The sequence below is a fragment of the Ambystoma mexicanum genome, chromosome 1p (genome assembly GCF_040938575.1).
Source record: "Ambystoma mexicanum isolate Mex_15411 chromosome 1p, UKY_AmexF1_1, whole genome shotgun sequence".
Taxonomy (NCBI): domain Eukaryota; kingdom Metazoa; phylum Chordata; class Amphibia; order Caudata; family Ambystomatidae; genus Ambystoma; species Ambystoma mexicanum.
This window is the reverse complement of record NC_090921.1, coordinates 746,122,987-746,143,907: the sequence shown is the minus strand read 5'-3', so window position 1 is coordinate 746,143,907 and position 20,921 is coordinate 746,122,987.

The following is a 20,921-nucleotide window of genomic DNA, read 5'->3' as shown; positions in this document are numbered from 1 at the left end:
CATCTTCCGCCGTCAGCTCCTGAAAAAAACACCACAACCCAACCGTCAGTATTAGAGAAACTGACCTTTCTTTTTCATCTCTCATTCCATTGATTTAACCTGCTGTCACTCAGATGCTCACCCCCTCTATGACATCAGCCTTATGCTTTAGGATTGCTGTGATGCTGGGCTGAGCCGGAGATCCCTAGTGTCAGGTCTTTCTCCTGACTCTTCACTTCATCACAGACCTCTCCTTCTGGGCTCTTATGTTCGGGAAGAGCTGGAATCCTGGATAAAAAATCTGCTTGTGCCATCTTCCTTCCAGGGCGATGAATAGTTTTAAACGAGTATGGTTGTAGGAACAAGAACCACCTTAATACTCTAGGATTCGTATCCTTATTTCTGGAGAGCCAGACTAGGGGGGCATGATCTGTAACTAAAGTAAAAGGTCTTCCTAGTAAGCAGTACCTTAAAGCTTCTACTGCCCATTTCACCGCTAGACACTCCTTCTCAATAGTAGCATATCCCAACTCATGAGGCAATAACTTATGACTTTCTTGTTCGCCCTTATTCTGGAACAGTACAGCTCCTAGTCCAAATCCCGAAGCATCGGTATGTAAAAAAATAAAAAAGGCATCTCAAAATCAGGACATTGTAATACTGCCTCGCTCGAGAGAGCACTTTTAAGTCCATTAAATGTTTTCTCTATTTCTTCAGTTCTCCAGTTTTTCTTGGGAATATTAGATTTCTTTAGTAGATCAGTCAAAGGAGCTGCTATCGTTGAGAAATGCGGAATGAAACGTCTGTAATAACCTACGAAACCCAAAAATGCTCTCACTTGTCTAGGATTGGCAGGAAACTGTAAGCGTTGTATTGCTTCTAGTTTGTCCTGTTGTGGTTTAATTAGACCCTGTCCGACCACATAACCAAGATATTTAGTATGGAAATTCGCTATATGGGACTTCTTTGGATTAATGTGTAGTCCTGCTTTCTTTAGAGTACTCAGAACGGCCTCCAGATGATGAAGATGGCTTTGCCAATTCGGACTATACAAAATTGTCATCTAAATATGCACACACATAACCTTCATGTCCTTTAATTAAAAAGTTCATCAACCGTTAGAAGGTTGCAGGAGCTCCATGGAGGCCGAATGGTAATACCGTAAACTGGTATAGACCGGAAGGGGCGGCAAAGGCCGTTTTCTCTTTATCCGCCGGATTTAGTGGGATCTGCTAATATCCTTTGGTTAAATCTATGGTCGTTAAAAACTTGGCCTTTCCTAACCTCTCTAACAGTTCCTCTATCCGCGGCATGGGGTATGCATCAAATTTTGATATTTCGTTCAACTTTCTGAAGTCCATACAAAACCTTGACGTTCCATTCGGCTTGGGTACAAGCACCAGAGGGGAACACCACTCACTGTATGACGGTTCAATCACCCCCAATTTAAGCATTTCCTGAACTTCTTGATTTACAGCATGTACCCTAGCCTCTGGAATTCTGTATGGTCGAAGCTGCACCTTCTCTCCTGGAACTGTTTGTATGTGATGACAGGTTAATTTTGTCCTTCCGGGGATGGATGAAAAAAATCTCATAATTTTCTATTAAAGCTGAAAGCTCTGTCTTCAGACTTGCACTCAATTCCGAATTGATATTCAATGCTTCTTTTCCAACATTCTCTCCGGTGGGAGGAGCACAATCTTCCGTCGTTCCCTCCACATTTATCATGGCAATCATCGGCATAAGGTCAATCCACTTCTTTAGCATGTTGATATGGTATGTCTGAAACAGATTCTTCCTTTCGGGCTGGCGTACCCTATATGTCACTGGGCCAAGGACTTCCTCGATGGTATAAAACCCTCTCCAGGAAGCGAGCATCTTGTTTTCCGAAGTAGGTAGGAGAACAAGAACCCGGTCTCCTACTTGAAAGCGTCTCATACCTGTTTTCTGGTTGTAGTAATATTCTTGGTTGACCTGAGCTTGTTGGAGATGACTTTGGGCCACTGCTTGAAGCTTTTCAACCTTTTCCTTCAACTGCATTGCATACTCCATAAGAGTGATTTCTGGATGGGGTTGCTCTTCCCAACACACTCGCAGGATATCCAAAAGCGTTCTGACTGGTCTGCCAAACAAAAGTTCGAACGGGGCAAACCCAGTGGAAGATTGTGGGATATTTCTCAAAGTCATCAGGATCCACGGAATTAGTCTATCCCAGTTACGCTCCCCAGGCTTCATGGTTTTCCTTAGTATTTGTTTTATAGTCTGGTTGTATCTTTCTACCAGCCCATCTGTTTGTGGGTGATATACGGCTGTTTTAATCTGCTTTATGTGTAGAGTTTCACATACCTGTTTTAAGACCATGGACATAAAATTGGTACCCCTGTCCGTTATGATTTCTTTGGGAATACTGACCCTTGCAATAAAGGGAACTAAAACGTCACATATTTGTCGTGCATTAGTAGTGCGTAGGGGAAAAGCCTTCGGAAATTTGGTAGCATAGTCTACGATCACCAGTAGATACTTATGACCCCTGCTAGTAGGGTCTAGTGGACCGTCTATATCGATCCCGATCCCATGGAATGGCTCCAATATCAGCGGCATAGTCTGTAACTGCACTTTATTGATGTTAACCTTGTTCTTCTTTTGACATTCAGGACACTGTTGACAGAATCGTGACATTTGGCCGTACACCCCTGGCCAGAAGAACCTAGCCAGGATCTTCTGAGTAGTTTTCTCGACTCCTAGATGACCCTCTCCTATCTGTATATGTGCAACTTCCAGCACCGACCTAGTATACTTGCTGAGTACTAGGCGTTGTTGAATGAGCTCTTCATCTGGCCCGGTGACTACACGATAATACAGCCCCTGATTTTTAATGAATTATGGGCCTTTCCCGCTTTGGGTTTTCCCCACCGACGTTCTAGCATTTCTTAATAACGGGTCCAGTTCCTGGGCTATGCGGAAACTGTCTCCTTGTTCTTCAATTCTCCAATCTACCACAGCGGGACACATATTCCTGGTTATCCATTCGTGTTTCTCTTTCCTTTTCTCTAAGCGACTATTCCTCCTTCTTGAGGAGTATGGTTCGAGATTTTGGTCGTAGAATGGCGCCTCTTTTAACCACTGCTGTTCAAGCTTTTTTATGATGCGTGACAAGTCAGGAACATCAGATCCCACGAGTAGGGGCTTCGGGAGCACCGGCATCACAGCTGCGTGTATCCCCATCTCTTCCCCTGCAATCTTTAATTGGATTTTCTTGATTGGCTTTGTCTTAACATCACCATGCACACAGCGAATAGGTATGGTATCACTCGTTTCGGGCACACCACCTACCAGTTCGGGTTGACGGCGGTCTGCAAGCTGCCGAAATCAATCAGAGCCCTGGTCGGACGACCTTCTACTTCAGCATTGCATACATAAGGGTAAGTAGGCTTCGGTTCATCGACCGTCTCAACTTGGTTGTTTTCCTTGGTAATCTCAAGTAGCCCCACATCCATTGGCTCAGACTTGCCCCTCTTTGGACATAAGCGAGCCAGATGTCCCCATTCTGCACACTCAAAACATTGTGGACCTCGGGTGCTAAGACTAGGGGGTCTGGAGACAGATGTTGATGGGAACCCTTCGCTGGGAGGCCGCAGCTTTTGACCCTCCCAGTCCAGTTTCCGGATCATTGAGTTTGGCCATCTTGAGCTATTAGAAGGTCTGGGGCCACTCACTGACGAACCAGATATCCCTTTCTGGTTTACTGGATAACTAACAGCTTCCCCTGGCCAGCCTTTTGATAAGCGGAGGCGATATTTACTACCTCAACCAGTGTGGGTCGATGATGTTGCCGGACCCATTGCTGTTTCGGAAGAGGAAGTGCCTCGAGGAACTGCTCCAACACGATTTTCTCTGACATCTCATGAACTGTAGAAGTTGTTGTCTGCAACCATTTATCTCCTATTTCCTTCACTCGATAATATAGTTGTCTGGGAGTCTCGTCAGGTAGTAGCCGGATCTCTCGGAACTTGATTCTGTAGGCCTCCTCATCATGCCCAAGCCTTTCCAGGACAACACGCTTCATGTCTCCATATGGGGTGTCTCCAGCTGGATTAGCTGCCTGGTATGCGCTCTGCATCTCCCCCGTCATTAGAGGGGCAATTAAATGGCACCATCTATCTGCAGGCCATTGAGCATTCCGAGCCACTCTCTCGAAGTTTACGAAAAAGTGTGCTGGATCTTCTCCTGGCGTGAACTTCTGTAACACTGAAGTTGGTACCTGAGGGTGGCTCCTCAAGCTGGCAGTTTCCATCAACTGGGCCTGATGTAGTTGCATGGCCTGTTGGAACGCTTGTCGATCTGCCTGAGCCTGTTGTGCCTGTAATTGGAGTGCCTGTTGGAGTAACTGTTGGCCTTCGGCAAGTGACTTTATTAGCTCTTCCATGGTGTTCTATTTCATCCCACCGCTGCCACCAAATGTTATGAAGCGCCCCGGATGGGATGAAACACCAGTAAGGCAGTACTCAAGTTTAAACAGATTTTTATTGGTGAATCTAAGAAGCAACCAAATGGTTAAACAGTCTTCTTTAAACGGAGGGAGAGGTGTAGAGACCATGGGGATTCTCCTTAAGTAGTATTTGGCCTTAATGCAGGATGTTCGGTTGAAGTCTTCTTTTGGGAATGTCCTCTCTTTAATTTAGAGACTTCATTTTCACACTCTTGGCTAGTCCGGCCTCTTTTGAGTTTATTTTTAGGGGCTTTTCAACCTCAACCCCTGGTGTTTAGTAGGTAAAAAAAAACGGAATTCCCCCACATTGCACATTTCAACGTCCTTCAATCTCAAACACTAAGGCGTTTTAAAATGGTCTGTAAATGCCGGTTCCCTCTCCTGTATTAACGTGTTCAGCGTCTCTCCCCAGCGACAGGCTAGCGCAGGTCAGAATCTTCACTGCATTCCCCACTCACTTGTGAATCCGTCGCAGTAGATCAGCTGGGCAATCGTGTCAGCTGGGCGGCTCCTTCAGATCGATTTTCCTCGTTTTCCTGACCTAGTGTCCCTTAGAGGGCTGCATCTTTAGCCCCGCCTTCGCAGTCAATCCGTTTTCGGTCAGGGTCTAACAGCTGATCTTTGTCGCGTAACGACGCATATTACAACCTTTCTTCTCCGTCTCTCTTTGTAGAGCTCTCGACGGAGAACTCCTCCCACACGTCGGTGGGGGCCAGAAGGAAGAGCGGCTGCTCGCTTCCTTCTCCCGAGGCTGGACAGGTTGGTTTTTCGCCTGTTCGTATCTCTTCTGATACGTTAATGATTCTTCAACGTTCTACTGGCTCTCCGCTCACAGCTGGTCTGTTTCTCCGTCCTTCAGGCACAACAGGTGCAATAACATATGGGCACAACAGGCGCCAAAAGTCACTCAGGCACAACAGGTGCAACGACCTTGTGGCAAGTCTTTTAACATAATATTCTTTCCATATGCCCACTTGTACATTGGTCCATCTTCCGCCGTCCGCTCCTGGAAAAAAACACCACAACCCAACCGTCAGTATTAGAGAAACTGACCTTTCTTTTTCATCTCTCATTCCATTGGTTTAACCTGCTGTCACTCAGATGCTCACCCCCTCTATGACATCAGCCTAATGCTCTAGGATTGCTGTGATGCTGGGCTGACCCGGAGTTCCCTAGTGTCAGATCTTTCTCCTGACTCTTCACTTCATCACACCTAGTGAATGGTATACCTACATAAGATAAACATTTGGCAGCAACTAGTATACTTAAACAAAGTTAGAGAAGCCCTACAATATCCTAAAGAGAACAATGAATACTACAAAGAAATAAACATTGAAGAAAACCTGAGAGAAGCCACCGAAATAATTCAGGATTCTTCATCAACTGGTCAATTTGAACTTGTAGATCCTACTACAGCATCCAATGTTTTAGACCTGTATAAAATTCACCCACTGCACTCCAAAGACAGCATAGATGATGCACTAGGAACATATCAAATGTAGCAAGCCAAATGATCTCCACTCAGCATATGGAAAAAAAGTGTAGAAGCACAAGCCTTTCCTCTATTCTTTCCTACTGGAAAAGGTGGAAGGTATGATGAAAGATGCACACAAATACAGCATCAGAATACCGCTCTTTACTAATGTATTCTGAAGACCCCAGATTCAGACAAAATGTTGAATACATATTCCACCTCCTGTTTGAAAGTGAACTAGCAACTTTGTTATAGAGTTGCACACACATTGAAAACAGGTTCCCATTTTTTAAACATGTCTGCTACGCAGCTACATCAAAAGGTGCAAGACAAAGATGAAGTTGTGCAGTCAAGTATCACAAATCTCTTGGCAAACATGCGTGGTACGAAGGAATACTAGTTCCGACGTCACGCAGATGTATGGTGTATGCTATGCAACCTTGGCCCACCCACATGGTTTGTCACTTTAAGTTGTGCAGAGTATGCATGGGAAGACTTGCACGATTTCCTACGCATAGCAAACGAAAACAAAGCAGGGATAGACATAAAAACACCAGGAGAACTCTGCTCTCTTGCAGTGGTCGGAGTGTACAAAAAGAAGTAGTGGAACTATGTTCCCCTTTGGCCTGCCCCGCTCCCTACAAACCCCATTGTTGCACCCCCTCCCACACAGGGAATGTTCAGTGCAGTGCACTGAAGTGCAAGTTTCAACTTCTTCATACACTTGTAATTTTAAAACGAAAACATTCCATAACTGTTTCTTTTTAAAATAAAAAAAAGTATAGGAACGGTGAAACTTAAAAATAGAAAGTACAGGAGCACTGCTCCCGACTGCTCCTACCCACTTCGACCTCTGCTCTCATGACCCTGTAAATGTGTCAAGGTACTTCCATCACTTCTTTATTGCCATGCTGCACTTCATCTGTAATAAAACGATGCTTCCCCTCGGAGAAGTGCAACACTTCTTTTGGAGAAAATAATATAAATCCAGAGGAGCACCACACATCCATTTTCATTCATTTATCAAAAAGTGCTCATGTGCATACTACAATTAATGTAGAACCTCCTGCCCTAAATGGGCTAGAACACATTACTTTCCCTCAAACTAATAGAGCGAATATATAAACAAGAATAAAGCGTCAAACATTATCAACTGATTTCTCATCAAAAAACTTTCAATAGAATTGCAACAACTCTCATGAAGTACATGAAGGTAATGAAAGGTGTAAATTGTCTATGTGCCTTCAACTACAAAAGAGAGGAGGAACGGTGGGTACATGTGAATCTAAGCAGATGTAAGCATCAGAAAGACGATTACAGGTATGTCATATTTATCTTCTGGGGCTTGTGGATCTGCTTAGAATTGCATGCTTTGCATAAACTAGCGAGCAGTACCTGGAGAAGGTGGTGGGTTGTTGGAAGGTACAGCAGCAAAAAGATTTCTTAACAACAACTGGCCCACTTGTGAATCACTTCTTGTGGGTGCATAAATGCAGTAATGCTGTTTGAAGGTGTGAATTGAACTCCAAACTGGGTCGACATCTCTTCTTACGGTTGAGGAAAGAAAGAATTGATCTGTTTTCCTTAGTGGCTTTAGTATATTACTGCCCTCCTGATGTCTAATGTATTGAGGGTCTTTTCTGCAGAATTTTGGTGGATTTTGGAAGAAAGCTTGAAGCTCTATAGAATGACACAGAACTCAGATTTATGGCAGAAATGTGGATGTGTACGTAAGATTACTTTGTCCTTATGAATGACAGCAAAAAGCTCTTGATGGCGACAAGTCCAATCCGTGAGTTGGATTTGAAATTTTGGGATATCGTTTTTTAACCCCTTCCATAAAGGCTTTAACCACTGGAACTTTCCTTATCTTACTGTGTGAGGTGGTGTATGCTGAAAGTGCGGCTAGGTGAATGAATTAAAGACTAATCCTGAGTTCAGAAGATAAAGCATATAGTGTACTATATGTGATGGTGAGCAGTCAATGGGGTTGATGCTGCATGTTTTGCATCACAAGACTGAATGGCCATTCCCGAGTGGGTCCTTTAGGACGAGGTAACAGTATCTGAGATGATGGGGATGCAGATCTTACTCATACATCAATAATCAGACCGACTCAGGTAGTTGGCAAACATTATCTGTTTTAATAACAATTCTTTAAAACAGGGAGTACAACGGACATCTACGGACGCCGCACAGCTTGCTCAACGAGCTCTCGAAAACATTTAATAAAAAACACTTTTTTGACCTAGCAGTTCGGGCTGGACTTTCCCTATTTGGGTGGGACCAAGCCTGATTTGCATATGGTCTTTCCCCTTCTGTAATGGCTTGGCAGGCGAAGAACGATGGTCTGGAGGGTTGCCCTGAGCAATGCCAGTGGTTAAGATTCAGTCTAAACCTTCCAGTCATCACCTCTTTGTTTTTGCTTTGTCACCCCGAGTGGGACGGGTATGCCCAGACGTGGGTCCCGTGCCTGCTGGGCCTAGAGACCCAAGCTACTCCTCACTGATGAGCCCCAACAAGGGTGAAACATGTTTGGGGATGCTTCTGGTCTCGTGCAGAAGGGATGTGACCTAGCAGTTCGGGCTGGACTTCCCCTTTTGGGGTGGGACCAAGCCTGATTTGCATATGGTCTGTCCCCTTCTGTAATAGCTTGGCAGGCGAAGAACGATGGTCTGGAGGGTTGCCCTGAGCAATGCCAGTGGTTAAGATTCAGTCTAAACCTTCTGGCCATCACCTCTTTGTTTGTGCTTTGTCACCTCGAGTGGGACGGGTATGCCCAGACGTGGGTCCCGTGCCTGCTGGGCCTACAGACCCAAGCTACTCCTCACTGATGAGCCCCAACAAGGGTGAAACATGTTTGGGGATGCTTGTGGTCTCGTGCAGAAGGGATGTGCCCTAGCATTTCGGGCTGGACTTCCTCTTTTGGGGTGGGACCAAGCCTGATTTGCATATCGTCTTTCCCCTTCTGTAATGGCTTGGCAAGCGAAGAACGATGGTCTGGAGGGTTGCCCTGAACAATGCCAGTGGTTAAGATTGTCTAAACCTTCCAGCCATCACCTCTTTGTTTTTGATAAAAAACACTTTATACAAAATATTTGTCATAAGTGACATCATACTATGTGCCAAAATAAGAAAACCTATTAGGGGATATGATAGCCTTAATAGGAACATCTACATATACTTTCTATGGGGTTATGATTGGGTCTCAAGTCAGGTGGACAACTAAGCCCACCCCAAGTGCAAGTCCTCTTCCATGTTAGACTAATACACAATGTTCTATTGGCTTCTCAAACTATAGAGATCCTTGCTACGTGGCCCTCTACAATTGGTTGGTGTTAGGCAGAAACCTGTGCAGTTCCCTTAGGGACCACGGCAAAAGATTTAAGACTACAAGTGTTGGCAGTAAACCCACTTGGTAGCAGTCTGTACCACCGAGATTTACCTGGTAGCTGTGGCTGAGCAGTCAGACTTCCCTCAAGAAGAGTTAGGCAGTATGCAAAGTATACACAATAGGTACCCAGATACAATAATACAAGCAAACACTGACCAGAGCTTTGGTATCAAAGTATATAATTATTTATTTAAAAACACACAGTTTGAAACACTCCAGCACTCTTATTGTAAAATATTATAAACACAGTTACTATTGTAATATACACACCCCTTTGTTTCCTATCAGATAAATCCCAGTAAGACACCACTTATTTTCATGCAGAGGTGAGCGCTTAACTAGATTGCACTCTGATAAGTTTGTGAGAAAGGGGGGAAAAAAAGACAGAATATGGAAAGGTACACCACTCTAAGATTCAGGAACACTGTTAGCAAGGCAGAAGAGCAAAAGTTACTGGTGAGCCAAAGTCCAAAGGCTGGGCCCACTCTTGGAGAGAGCAGAGCACAAATGCGCCCAAGATCACACAGTTACACTAGGCTTAGAAAGTCTTGCAGAGGGTTCAAATAGAGTTTAGAAAGGCTTAGGAAAGTTTAGCCAGGGTGTCCCAGGCTAACCCAGGTTCGAAAGCCAGGGGCTAAATCTACCCCGTACAGTCGGTAGCAAGGGAAGCCAGGCGGGACACGGTACCTTAAGTGGGAAGGATCCTCCAGCAGTGGCAGTTGTTCCTGGTAGTGGGTGCAAGTTGCGTCGTGGTCCAGGGGAAGAGAAGATCTCGACTTGGAGGAAAGATGAAGGTCGTTGCTCTACCAGGGAAGAAACCAGCCGCGGAGTCTTCCGGTTAAAGGTGGTACCTTTGTTTTGCGGTCGTGGTAAAACGTGGTATCCCGGTTGCCGGGGTGCTTGGCACAGGCAAGGCGGCCACGAGGTACGTCGGGAAGGTGAAAAGACGGTGAAACTGGTTATCCCCACCAGTCAAAGGAAGAAGACTCTCCGGCGGGAGATCTCCTCTGTCGTTGGGAAAAGTGGTGAGGCAGTCCAGTAGGGCTCCACCGGTGGTGGTGTCGTGGCAGGTTGGCTCAGCTTCTCCCTCGTCGGATTCTTAGGTCCTGTGGCGACTTTTGAAGTTCCAGTCCCCAAAGCCCTGCTTTTATGCAGCAAACCCCCATTCACTCAGCCTAGCTGTCACTCAAACATGCTAAGTGGTGAGCCGGCCGGCTCACCACTTGGGCCAATCAGGATGGAGTGCGACTTGAGTTGCCTAGGCAACTCAGTCCAGGGTGCCTAAATTTCCCTCCACCCCTCCTAAGTACCCCAGACAGAGTGGCACCACTTTGGAGGGCTTCTGTGGAGAAGCCCGCCAAAAAGTGGAACCAAGGGCTCGACTTGGGTTGGAGTTACAGAAGAGAACACAAACGCCATTTTAGAATCCAGTTTTGGCAAACAATACCAACCGGAGAATATTAAATAAACCGGCGGTATGTTCGAGGCTACTGTAAATAATTAAATAAAGATACTAGCCTAAAACTATGGGAAATCCCATAGCAAAATATTTGCGGTTGAATGTAAAAAGTAGTATCCACTGCCACCAGCCAAAACTCGATCAGGGGGGACGGAGACGTGCCCCCTCGACTAACAGACCCCAGGGCAATTGAATTGCCCCAGCCAGTACGTCCACAATATGATGGTTTGTACTGTTTCTGTTCAGAATTTAAGACTAGTAAAGTCAATGGTGACTTTACATGCCCTGGGAGACAGTAGTCAGTCCCAGGGTATGGAGTCTATACTGGGGGGTCACTATGACACCCCTGTGTCACTGCACTGAGGGTGCTGTGTAACACACATCACAAAAACACATGAAGCCCTATGGAGTAAAAGACCCCATAGCCCATTAAACACATCTAGATTCAAAGAAACGCACTCAAATCATGCCCAAGAGTGAGGGTGAAAGAGTCTCACTCTTGGCAGGAGAAATAAATAAACCCCAAAAATCCAGCAAAGCTGCTGGGGGACTCACTAGGTTAGGAAATTCAGCCTAAACAGAATTCTCCCTAACAGTTGGCACGCTTGTACCCTTCTGGAATATTCCACTCGCTAACAGCACACAAGCTGGTACCTCAGGTGCTGGGGGGTTGACCTGGTCATGCCTCCCCACCCAATTAGCCCAACATCCATCATCACTCCTGCGGTCTGCCATTCAATTAAATGTGTTTGAACTCAGCCTTGTGAAGGCTCACTGTGCCTGAGAATAATAGGGAGTGAAGGCCTGGCCTGATCTTCTGGCTTGGTGTAGCTTACCCCAAAGTATATTTTCATCTGACCATGTGACTACAGACCACGTTTTGAGCTCCTTCGTTTCTTTCAATACTATTAAATGAAGAAACCTTGGCACTTCTAGTGTTCTTCCATTACATCTCAAACAGGAGCTCAGCTCACTTCTCATGTTATTGTATCTTTGAGTAGATAACCAGGCTCTCGGCGGCCCGACTCTTCGCACCTTCTCGAATCTTCCTTCACAGTCAGCTATTCTATTCAGCTGCGCCACACTTCCAGCCCTTTCATTCACGGGGTCCAAGTTTGTTAAAATGCATTGTGGAACATCCAGATTCTATAAATTCCTATACATATCTATATACATTGGCGCCTCACCTGCAGTCTATTGACTACATAGCCAGCCTTATAATTACTTTGTCTACTTGGGTTACTGCGCCTGTCCATTTGTAAAATGGTTTTGCATTTTCTTCAGTACTTCTCCACACGTGCAATCTACATTTCGCTCCCGAAATGTTGCTTAATTCGCTACTTTGTCATCAGGGTCTATAATGTCTCTATTCTTTCTTCATTGACATTTCTTCTGGGTGTGTCATTTCTGCTTCATGTGACATTTCCAGTCTTCTTTCATTCACTTTAACACTTCTTCTGGAACTTCCGCCAGAAGACCGTCATTTCTCTGCGGATACATATAGGGTTTTCTCAATGGATACCTTGTTTCAAGGACTCTTCGCGGTATAGGTACCATTACTGGCCTTGCGCATCTCGCAATTTCCGGCTGCCAACATATAGGCAGGATGGGGGCGGGACCTCCGGTAGGGGTACTTGGCTTCTCCTCTACACTCCCCCTTCTGGTTGATTTATCGACCACCCTCTCATCAGTCCTCACATCTAGACATCCTTTTCTGAAGAAGTGCTTCTTTGGAGTCTATATCTTTATCACTCTTAAGACATCCTACTGATTTCACATGTTCATCAACACTCCAGGTCATAAGACTGCATTGCCCATTCAGGTTGCAGTAAATCCATCCTCCAACATACTTCTTGTGGTTCTTCGGATACGGAAACTTTGTTCCCTCGGGTGCATGAATACTGGCTTTTACATAGTCTCTGATTTCATCATCTGTCAGCTCTTTGGGTCCCAACCCAGACTCGACATCAATCATGATCTTCATTCCTGTTGCTTTCTTTGCTGTCTTCTTGCACTGTGTGATTATTATTCTGACCACACAGAACCCAAACATGATCATCACTAACAGGGCTCCAAGGAACTTGAAGATTGTGGAACCCATGAAAAGATCAATGAAAACCAGCTGTCATCAGCAATGTCTTCCACTTCATCTTCCATCTTGACGTGCAAGTGTGTCAAAATCGTTATGGCCTATGTCAAGGTCCCATTCTCTTCATCGTGAGAAGGTATAAATGTGCAACATGATTCTCCGATTTTGGCACAAACACCTCCATCCATAGCTGTAATCATGTCCAGGACATATCTGTTCTGAAGAGTCATCGGTTTTATGGCTCTCAGCTCTTCCTTGATAGCATTGAATCCCTTTATGGTAGTGTTGATAGTCTGTAGAATCTCCCTTCTGGTTATCTGTAACCATTTGGCATGTGTCATCGTCTGGATCCCTGACATGAAGATTGTTGCGGAATACAATCGAAGGCTTCTATCTATTTAGCCGAGAAATAAGTCTCCCTCCTTGTTCGATTGAGGAATCCACTTGATCTCTTCTTCCTCAGATGAGCATCTGCTTTTGGAGACTCATCAATGTTTAGTCCACTTTTTGGAATCACTAATGCTGGGACATAAACAAGCATTATAGAAGACAGTCTTCCCAAGTCTCTGGGCAGCTTCATGTATTCACGTATGCTCTGGAGCCACAGGCCCAGTAGTGATCCATTATCACTACTGTCCCATCCTTCATTCCTGGTACATCGGAAATTCAACCGCACTGCTGATTTTCTCTAACTTTTCTTGTGCTAATATTTCTGAAGCATAGCTCTGCACTAGCCAGAGGCACTATCTGTAACGGGCCTCCTTTATCTTCGACCTTTAGCTTCGACCCATGTCAGCAATTTTGCAAGCAGCGGCCATAGAGGTTTACATCCTTTTTCCACACAATTGATAACAGGTTTCTGATGACCTGTTACTGCCACAGCTCTGCATAAGACTATGCCTTCTTCCCAGCCATCCAGAGAAAGTACTGTCCCCCAAATCGACATCTGGGCTCTTTCCGTGCATCTTCGTATTTCTTCATCAGTCTTTCCTTGGCAAATGAGCTTCTTCTTTATCTCCCATCGGATTCCTGCTCCCTTCATTCCAGGCTGTTCGTATCTTTCACATGATCTCTGGTGTGTGCTCTTTTTCTCGTCTTCAAATCTCGAACATAATCATCTTCTTCTGGGGCCGACCATTCCGTCACCCATAGCAAGGATGCTGTCCGACCCTGGAACTGACCTCTTGTATGGCAGAGTGCAAGTTGAGTCAGGCAATGAGCTGTTTGGAGGTCTATTTCTATAGCTATGAATATCTTGGACTTCCCCATAGCATACGATAGGAGAGCACATACATAGCAATCCTCCTCAGAGATTCTCTTTCCTACCTCCTTCATGTGTTGATACCACATGTTGTTCCCCAAATGTGCTGAACTGTCTAGATAATTATTTAACTCCTTGCACTTCTCTTGGGTCTCTTTCTGGCAATGTGAGTCTGCACATGAAGATTATGGAGGATATCAAAAACAGACCATCCTACAGGGGGAATCATAGGAACACCTGTCAGAGAAATGGGTGACCTTACATGTGTCACTGGTGTAGGAATAATCGCATATGGCCTCGGTCTCGTTGCAACATCTAACTCTGCATAGGTCACTGGAGTGGGGAGAATCAAAGGGACTTCTACTTTTCTGGAACCAACAAGGTAAGCAGCATGTATTAGCAGAAACAGAAAAATAATGATAAATGCTGGGCATACATATATTATGCACCAATACATGAGACACCACCACTGGCGTCTCTTTACACGGCTTTGAGTCTGCTCATTTTCTGGAACTGCATCATTCTCAATGGACCACATTGTGCCTGTGTATTACTTTTAAAAGAAGGAAAAAACCCTTTTTAATCAGGCAGCCTTGTTAGATGTTCAGGTAGCTGTCGAATTTGCTCAATTATCGCTGCCAATAATCTTCTAATCGCAGGGCCATTCCTAGGATCTTACCCTGCTCTTGTTGGGCATAGCACAGAGTATAAAACCGAAGACAGCAAGAAGGAGTCTATGGATATCGACATCAGAGTGAACCATTAATCTGACCAAAGAGAAAGTCAGTGAGAAAAGAATTGGGGAACTGCTCCCTCTTCCAATCAAAGATAAAACCGAAATCTGGCATTTTTTTTTAGCACATCAGTACTTTCTAAAGTCCCATAAAAAGGATTCCTGTGGCTTAAGAACAGTTACTTTCTCACTCCTGCTAAACTAGCTATAAAGAGTGTCCAGGGTAAGCCACAGTCCAAATGCACACTTGCATTTATTTAATCGGCAATCTTAACGTCCTTCTTCCTCGATCGAGTCTGCTTCTTCTTGTCTTGCTTCTGAATCGGGTGGGGGTGTATCGGTCTCACCAGCATACGGTTTCACGTCACCCAAGTGTATCCTTTCTTGAACTTTTACTGTTGAGGGAGTAACATCCTCAACAATGTATCGTCCACTAAAACTGGGCTCATGCCACTTCCTAGTGAAGTTGCATATCAGAACAGAATCTCCAGCAAACTATTTAGGTACAGGTAGTTCTTTAGGTCTGGTTGCTGAATGGTCTTCATCTGTGTCCTGAGACCGACACCCCTTCTGCTTGAGCTGATCTGAAATGACAGAGCTACTAGCGGTCGTACATGTCAAATACACACGTAGCTCATTTCCTAACAATTATGCAGTCATCTGGGCATCACTACTACTCCTTGTAGGAGACAGGGGCGTTCTCATTTGCCTTCCTGTCACTAACTCATGGGGTGTGAGGTGGTGGCGGTCCGACCCAGGCTGATTTCTGAATGGATATAATGAAAGGTGCAGGCAATACAGCCATCCCTTTTTCAGTGTCAATTTGAGTTTTGCGATTCTTTCTTTGAGCAGACTGTTGAGTCTCTCACACATCCCGTTCGCTTGCGGGTGATAAGCAGAAGAAAACTTGTGTTTTGTACTCCGCAATAGGCAAATCTGTTCGAATACTTCATTAACAAAATGGGGCCCATTGTCTGATTTCAGCACCTCACATACTCCCCATCCAGGAAAGACTTCTCGGACTAAAAACTTTGCAGCGCAAGTGGCATCAAGGTGTGTACATGGACCAGCTTCAATCCATCTCGAAAAGGGGCACACCACCACATCATATACCTGTATCCAATACATACTTGCAGCATATCAATATAGTCGATATGTAAATGCTGAAAGGGACAATTTGGTCGAGGAATGCTCCTCTAATCATTTGCAGTGTGAGCCCACCGGTAAACTTTGGCATACGATGCAATTTACTACATAAAAGGCAACACGTTCTAACAAATTTGGTACAAACCAGTCTTCTGCAACAGCTGCTGCGAGGCTTTCCCTAGATACATGCGCAGGGTAGTCTAGCTGTTCTAGCGCTACCTTTAATAAGGCTACAGGCATCACCGGTTTACCAGTGCTGTCCTGTCCTATCACCACAATGCTTCAGAGGGGGTTAAAGAACACCCCCTCAGTGTACATAGCTCCTTCTCTTCCTGTGGAGCACTGCCTTGAACTTCCATCAGCTGTGTTCTAGACAAATGATTAAATCCTTTGTTTACAATCATGATTGTGACAATTTTTTTCTTTACATCTGGAGTATCAAAACTAGAAATATCTGGAGAATATGCAACCCTTTTGACCTCTTCGTCTGAGTCGTCATTCTCACGTGAGATAAAATCAGTTCTCTTAGTATGTGCTGTGCATTTAACTATTGCGATAGCTACTATGAGTTGTAGTGCTTTAATAAGCCTGTCCAATAATGCAGCGTGTTGCACAGGAGTGCCATCCGCTCAGAGGTAGCCCCTCCTTTTCCAACATGATAGCCCTGCGTGCACGGTTGACGTCTCATAGGCTGAGTCACTGTACATCATGACTTCCTGTCCTTTGTGTTTCTCGAGCGTGACAATAAGCGCCGCCAATTCTGCAGTCTGTGCCAAAAAGTGACAGTAGTCTTGAATTTGCTACCACTTCAAATTCCTCATTAGCTCTGTGCCTTATCTCAGCTGAACCTGAATGCCTTTCCCCATCAGTTTGATCAATTTTCGAAGCCATGTCAATAAAGAGAACCACCCCCCACCCCTGCTAGAGCATTCTCCTTCACCCTTGGGATCTCGTCATATAACTCTTCGTAATTTGAGCAGTCATGCACTTGCTCATCTGCTGCAACAGGTTCGGCTACGAACGTGGCAGGGTTCACTATTTTACACCTGACTATTTTGATCGCTGGATTCGATATAAACTACCTCACATGCAGAGTCCCTCTGAGATGTCGGTGTACCCTTAGGTTTCTCCAAAACAGCAAACAATGCATGCTCAACAAATAGTCATGGAACACCCCATCACAATGCTTGTAGACTCCTGAATGGCGAACACGGCTGCTGCCAGTGATTGTTCTCAAGGAAAGTGTCCTCTCATAACTGGATCTAGAATCCCACTATAGTATGCCAGAGGTTTGTACCCTAGTGTAGTCCTATGTGTAAGCACCACTGTCGCAACTGTTCCATTCATGTGCGAAAACAGGAAGAATTCCTCAAACCATTCCTCCATTTCCTCAGACCATTCTATTTTCTCCTTGTTCACTTGGGCTTTCTTTAAAGCCTGCAAAATGGATCTTGTGTATGAACTATAATCAAATACCCATGCTCTAACATAGTTACACAATCCCAGAAACTGCTGCATTTTCTTTATCGTGTGTGGTTTTGGTGTTTTCATAATCGTCTCAGCCCTTTCAGGTGTAACTTTCTTCCCTTCATGCGAAAGTAACTGGCCTATATACAACACCTCCTCCTGACAATATTGCGAGTTCTCCTTGTCTACTTTATATCCCTTGTCTGCAAGAATAGTCATTAACTGAATTGAATCTTGTCTGCACTCATCTTCTGTCGTGCTACAAACTAAAATGTCATCTACGTACTGCAGCACAACACTTGGCAAATCAATATTGCTTAGGTCCATCGGTAGGACTCTGTTAAAGATCGATGGAGACTCACAGTACCCTTGGGGCAAACGGGTACTTTTCAGTTTAGTCTGATGAAACGTAAATGACGTGAGGTCTTGAGAGTCCTTATGCAAGGGGATTGAGAAGAATGCATTTTTCAAGTCAATCACTGTGAAATATTGTGCCTCTGTAGGGATACCATATAAAATCGTTGTAGGATTCGGAACAAGAGGAAACTCTGCCTCTGCAATCTGGTTAATTGGTCTCTGTCCTGAATTAATCTCCATGACCCCCTTTTGATTTTTTCCCACGGTACACAGCAGTATTACATGGTGACTCTGATGTCACCAAAATGCCTTGTTCCATCATAGCCGATATAGTCTTAAAAAATACTCATCCGCCTCTCGAGACATTGGGTACTGCCTTGCTCAAGGTAAAATTGCTCCTGGTTTAAGTTTGATCTTAACTTCTCCCACCCCCTCAATAGGCCTACATGATAGGGGCCTGTAGTCCATAAGGAGGTTGACACTTTCTCCTTGTCCTCATCAAAAAATGCGTTGCCGCACTATCGCCATTCACTGTGGGAGCTCCCTTCTCTCTATTTTGATCCAGTATGTAATACTCATCTCGAAATACTACTTTGGTGTCTGACAAATCATTTTTAAACATATCTTCATCTGTGGCATCAGTCAATTGATACCGTTCTCCAGTGGCAATCACTGTTCTCCATGGCCTGCCCTCGTCATCAAATCCTTCAAGCATGGTCAATTCCCCTCGCACCATGGCTGCCTGCTGCTGTAAGGGAATGATCTGTCCCCCCTCTTCGTCCATAGGTATCTGTGGCCTGAATAAAAACTCATCAGGTATCTTCATAATCTTTCCCACTAAACCAGGTAGCCATGTCGACAAAATGCATACCCCATAAAGAGACTTCTGGCTCTCATGGCAATCCTCACAGAGCTATTTGCCCTGTAAACGTCATGATAAATTTGCTCACATTTAAATAATTTATCCCTGGAGTGGAACACACTATGCCTTCATCAGTGAAAGAAATAGTCATGTTAAGCTTCGTCATTAAATCTCGGCCCAGAATATTAACCAGTGTCTGCCTTGAATACAATAATGGAACAGACATGTCACGCTCTCCTATTGAGACTGGTAATTCATCAGTAAAATTAACTCTACTTGTAGCTCCAGAGAAGCCCTGAGCATTTATGGCATTTCCTGATAACAGATATTTTCCCTCTCGTATACATGAGCGAGTTGTTGCAGTGTCTACTAAAAAAGAAAAGGATTTGCCTCCTATGGTAACATCAACCCTTGGTTCCTCTTGAGGATTCGGTGTCACCGATAGTACTGAACACATCAAGTCACCCTGTGAGCTGGCCTATCGTGGGTACATGCTTATTCCCGTGCCTGTGAAAGGACTTCCTCTCACAACAGTGACACCCTGACTCTAGGTGTCAATAACTGTCCCGTGTTTGCACTCTGCTGCATCTGCATGGGTGCAGGCTGCGACTACCCTTGCGGCGGATTCAATGGTGCTTGCTATGGTTAGAAAGACTGTTGCATTTGCTGTGCTTGTGCTTGATACACGGTCTGATCTTGGTCAAACCCATCCCTATTTTGTGAGCTGTATGCTGGAGTACAAACTGTCCTCCCTCTTGGGAATTGCCCATTCTGTACATACCCTTGGCTTCCACTTGTTTGCGCAATGTGCCCAATAATGCCACATGTCCAACATACAGGAGGGAGTCTTCTAATTTGCCCTCCTTGCATATTTTGATTGTCATTCTGCATATTCTGAAACCCGCCTTGGTTATTTTGAAAGCCACCCTGATTATTCTGGAAACCTCCTCTTCCTCTGAAACCCATTCCTCTGCCTCGCGGTGAGGACCCATTACCTCCTTGATCTGTTTGGCTTGATTTTTCGCCTGTGACATACCCACTGCTTGCTGTGTTCCCAACCCTTCTCCACTTGCCAGTACTGCTCCTTCTATGGCGTATTTTGACAATTTTTTCTGTACTAACTTAGCCTCCTCAAGTTTCCTAGCATCCTCCTCTTTATTTTTCTCTTGCAGCAGCCTGCAATGATGCACAGTAGTCAACTGTAACTCTGCCCATGGCTAAGCTTCCATCCCCACTAGTTTCTTAAGCCGTCTCTGAACTTATTCTGGCAATCCCTGACACAGAATGTGGTAAAATACTGTCACTGATTCCCCCTCGTTTCCAAGTTCCACCGTTCCTGAATACTAGCAGATCTTTGTCATCTTTCATTTTACGTGCCATGATTGCACCCATATCTGACGTATCAGGATACTGTACCCTGAGCGCTTTCCAAACAGCCGCCCTACAGTTATTAAATTTAAATGACGCGCTGCCATCCGCTGTGTTCTGTGCCATGACACTTGAATAACCTGCTCTGGTCCAAATGTCATCAGCCCTTTCCCCAGGAAGGGTTGCTATGAGACCCTAAATGTCCCCTATAGCTAAAGTATTTCCTCCCATCATCTTTTCTAGCTCATAAATCAGTTTTCCTGCACCTGCCATTAAACTAGGAAGTTTACACCTTAAATTATCCTTGTACATCTGAGGACAAGGGGTATACTGCGGTCTGGCCCTGCCTTTCTCCAATAAGGGGAACTGCATGAACCCAAATCCACAATCGGCTCCCATCATCTGCCTATCCATAGTGTGGACAATGGTTCCTGATTGCCTTCTACCTGGTGATTCCCCAGCTCCCCATGCAGCAGCCAGACTACTCCGCAAACTATCCAGAAGAGACCACATCACTCCTGCCATAAAAACACTACACTGGCTCCCAGTAAAACATCGCATCACCTTCAAAACCATGTGCATAACGCACAGGGCAATCAGTCGACAAGGAGCAGAATTCCTACAAAAGAAAATAATCTACAAACCAACGAGACCCCTCCGATCAAGCAACAAAATCCGCCTGGAACTAAAACCATACCTTAAGAAAAGACTTGGAGGCACCTCCTTCTACCACTTGGAACAACATCCCAAAAGAAATAAGAAACACTGAAGATCACCACAAATTCAGGAAATTACTAAAAACCTGGCTCTTCAACACCACAGACTCAAACAAAAAAAACAAAA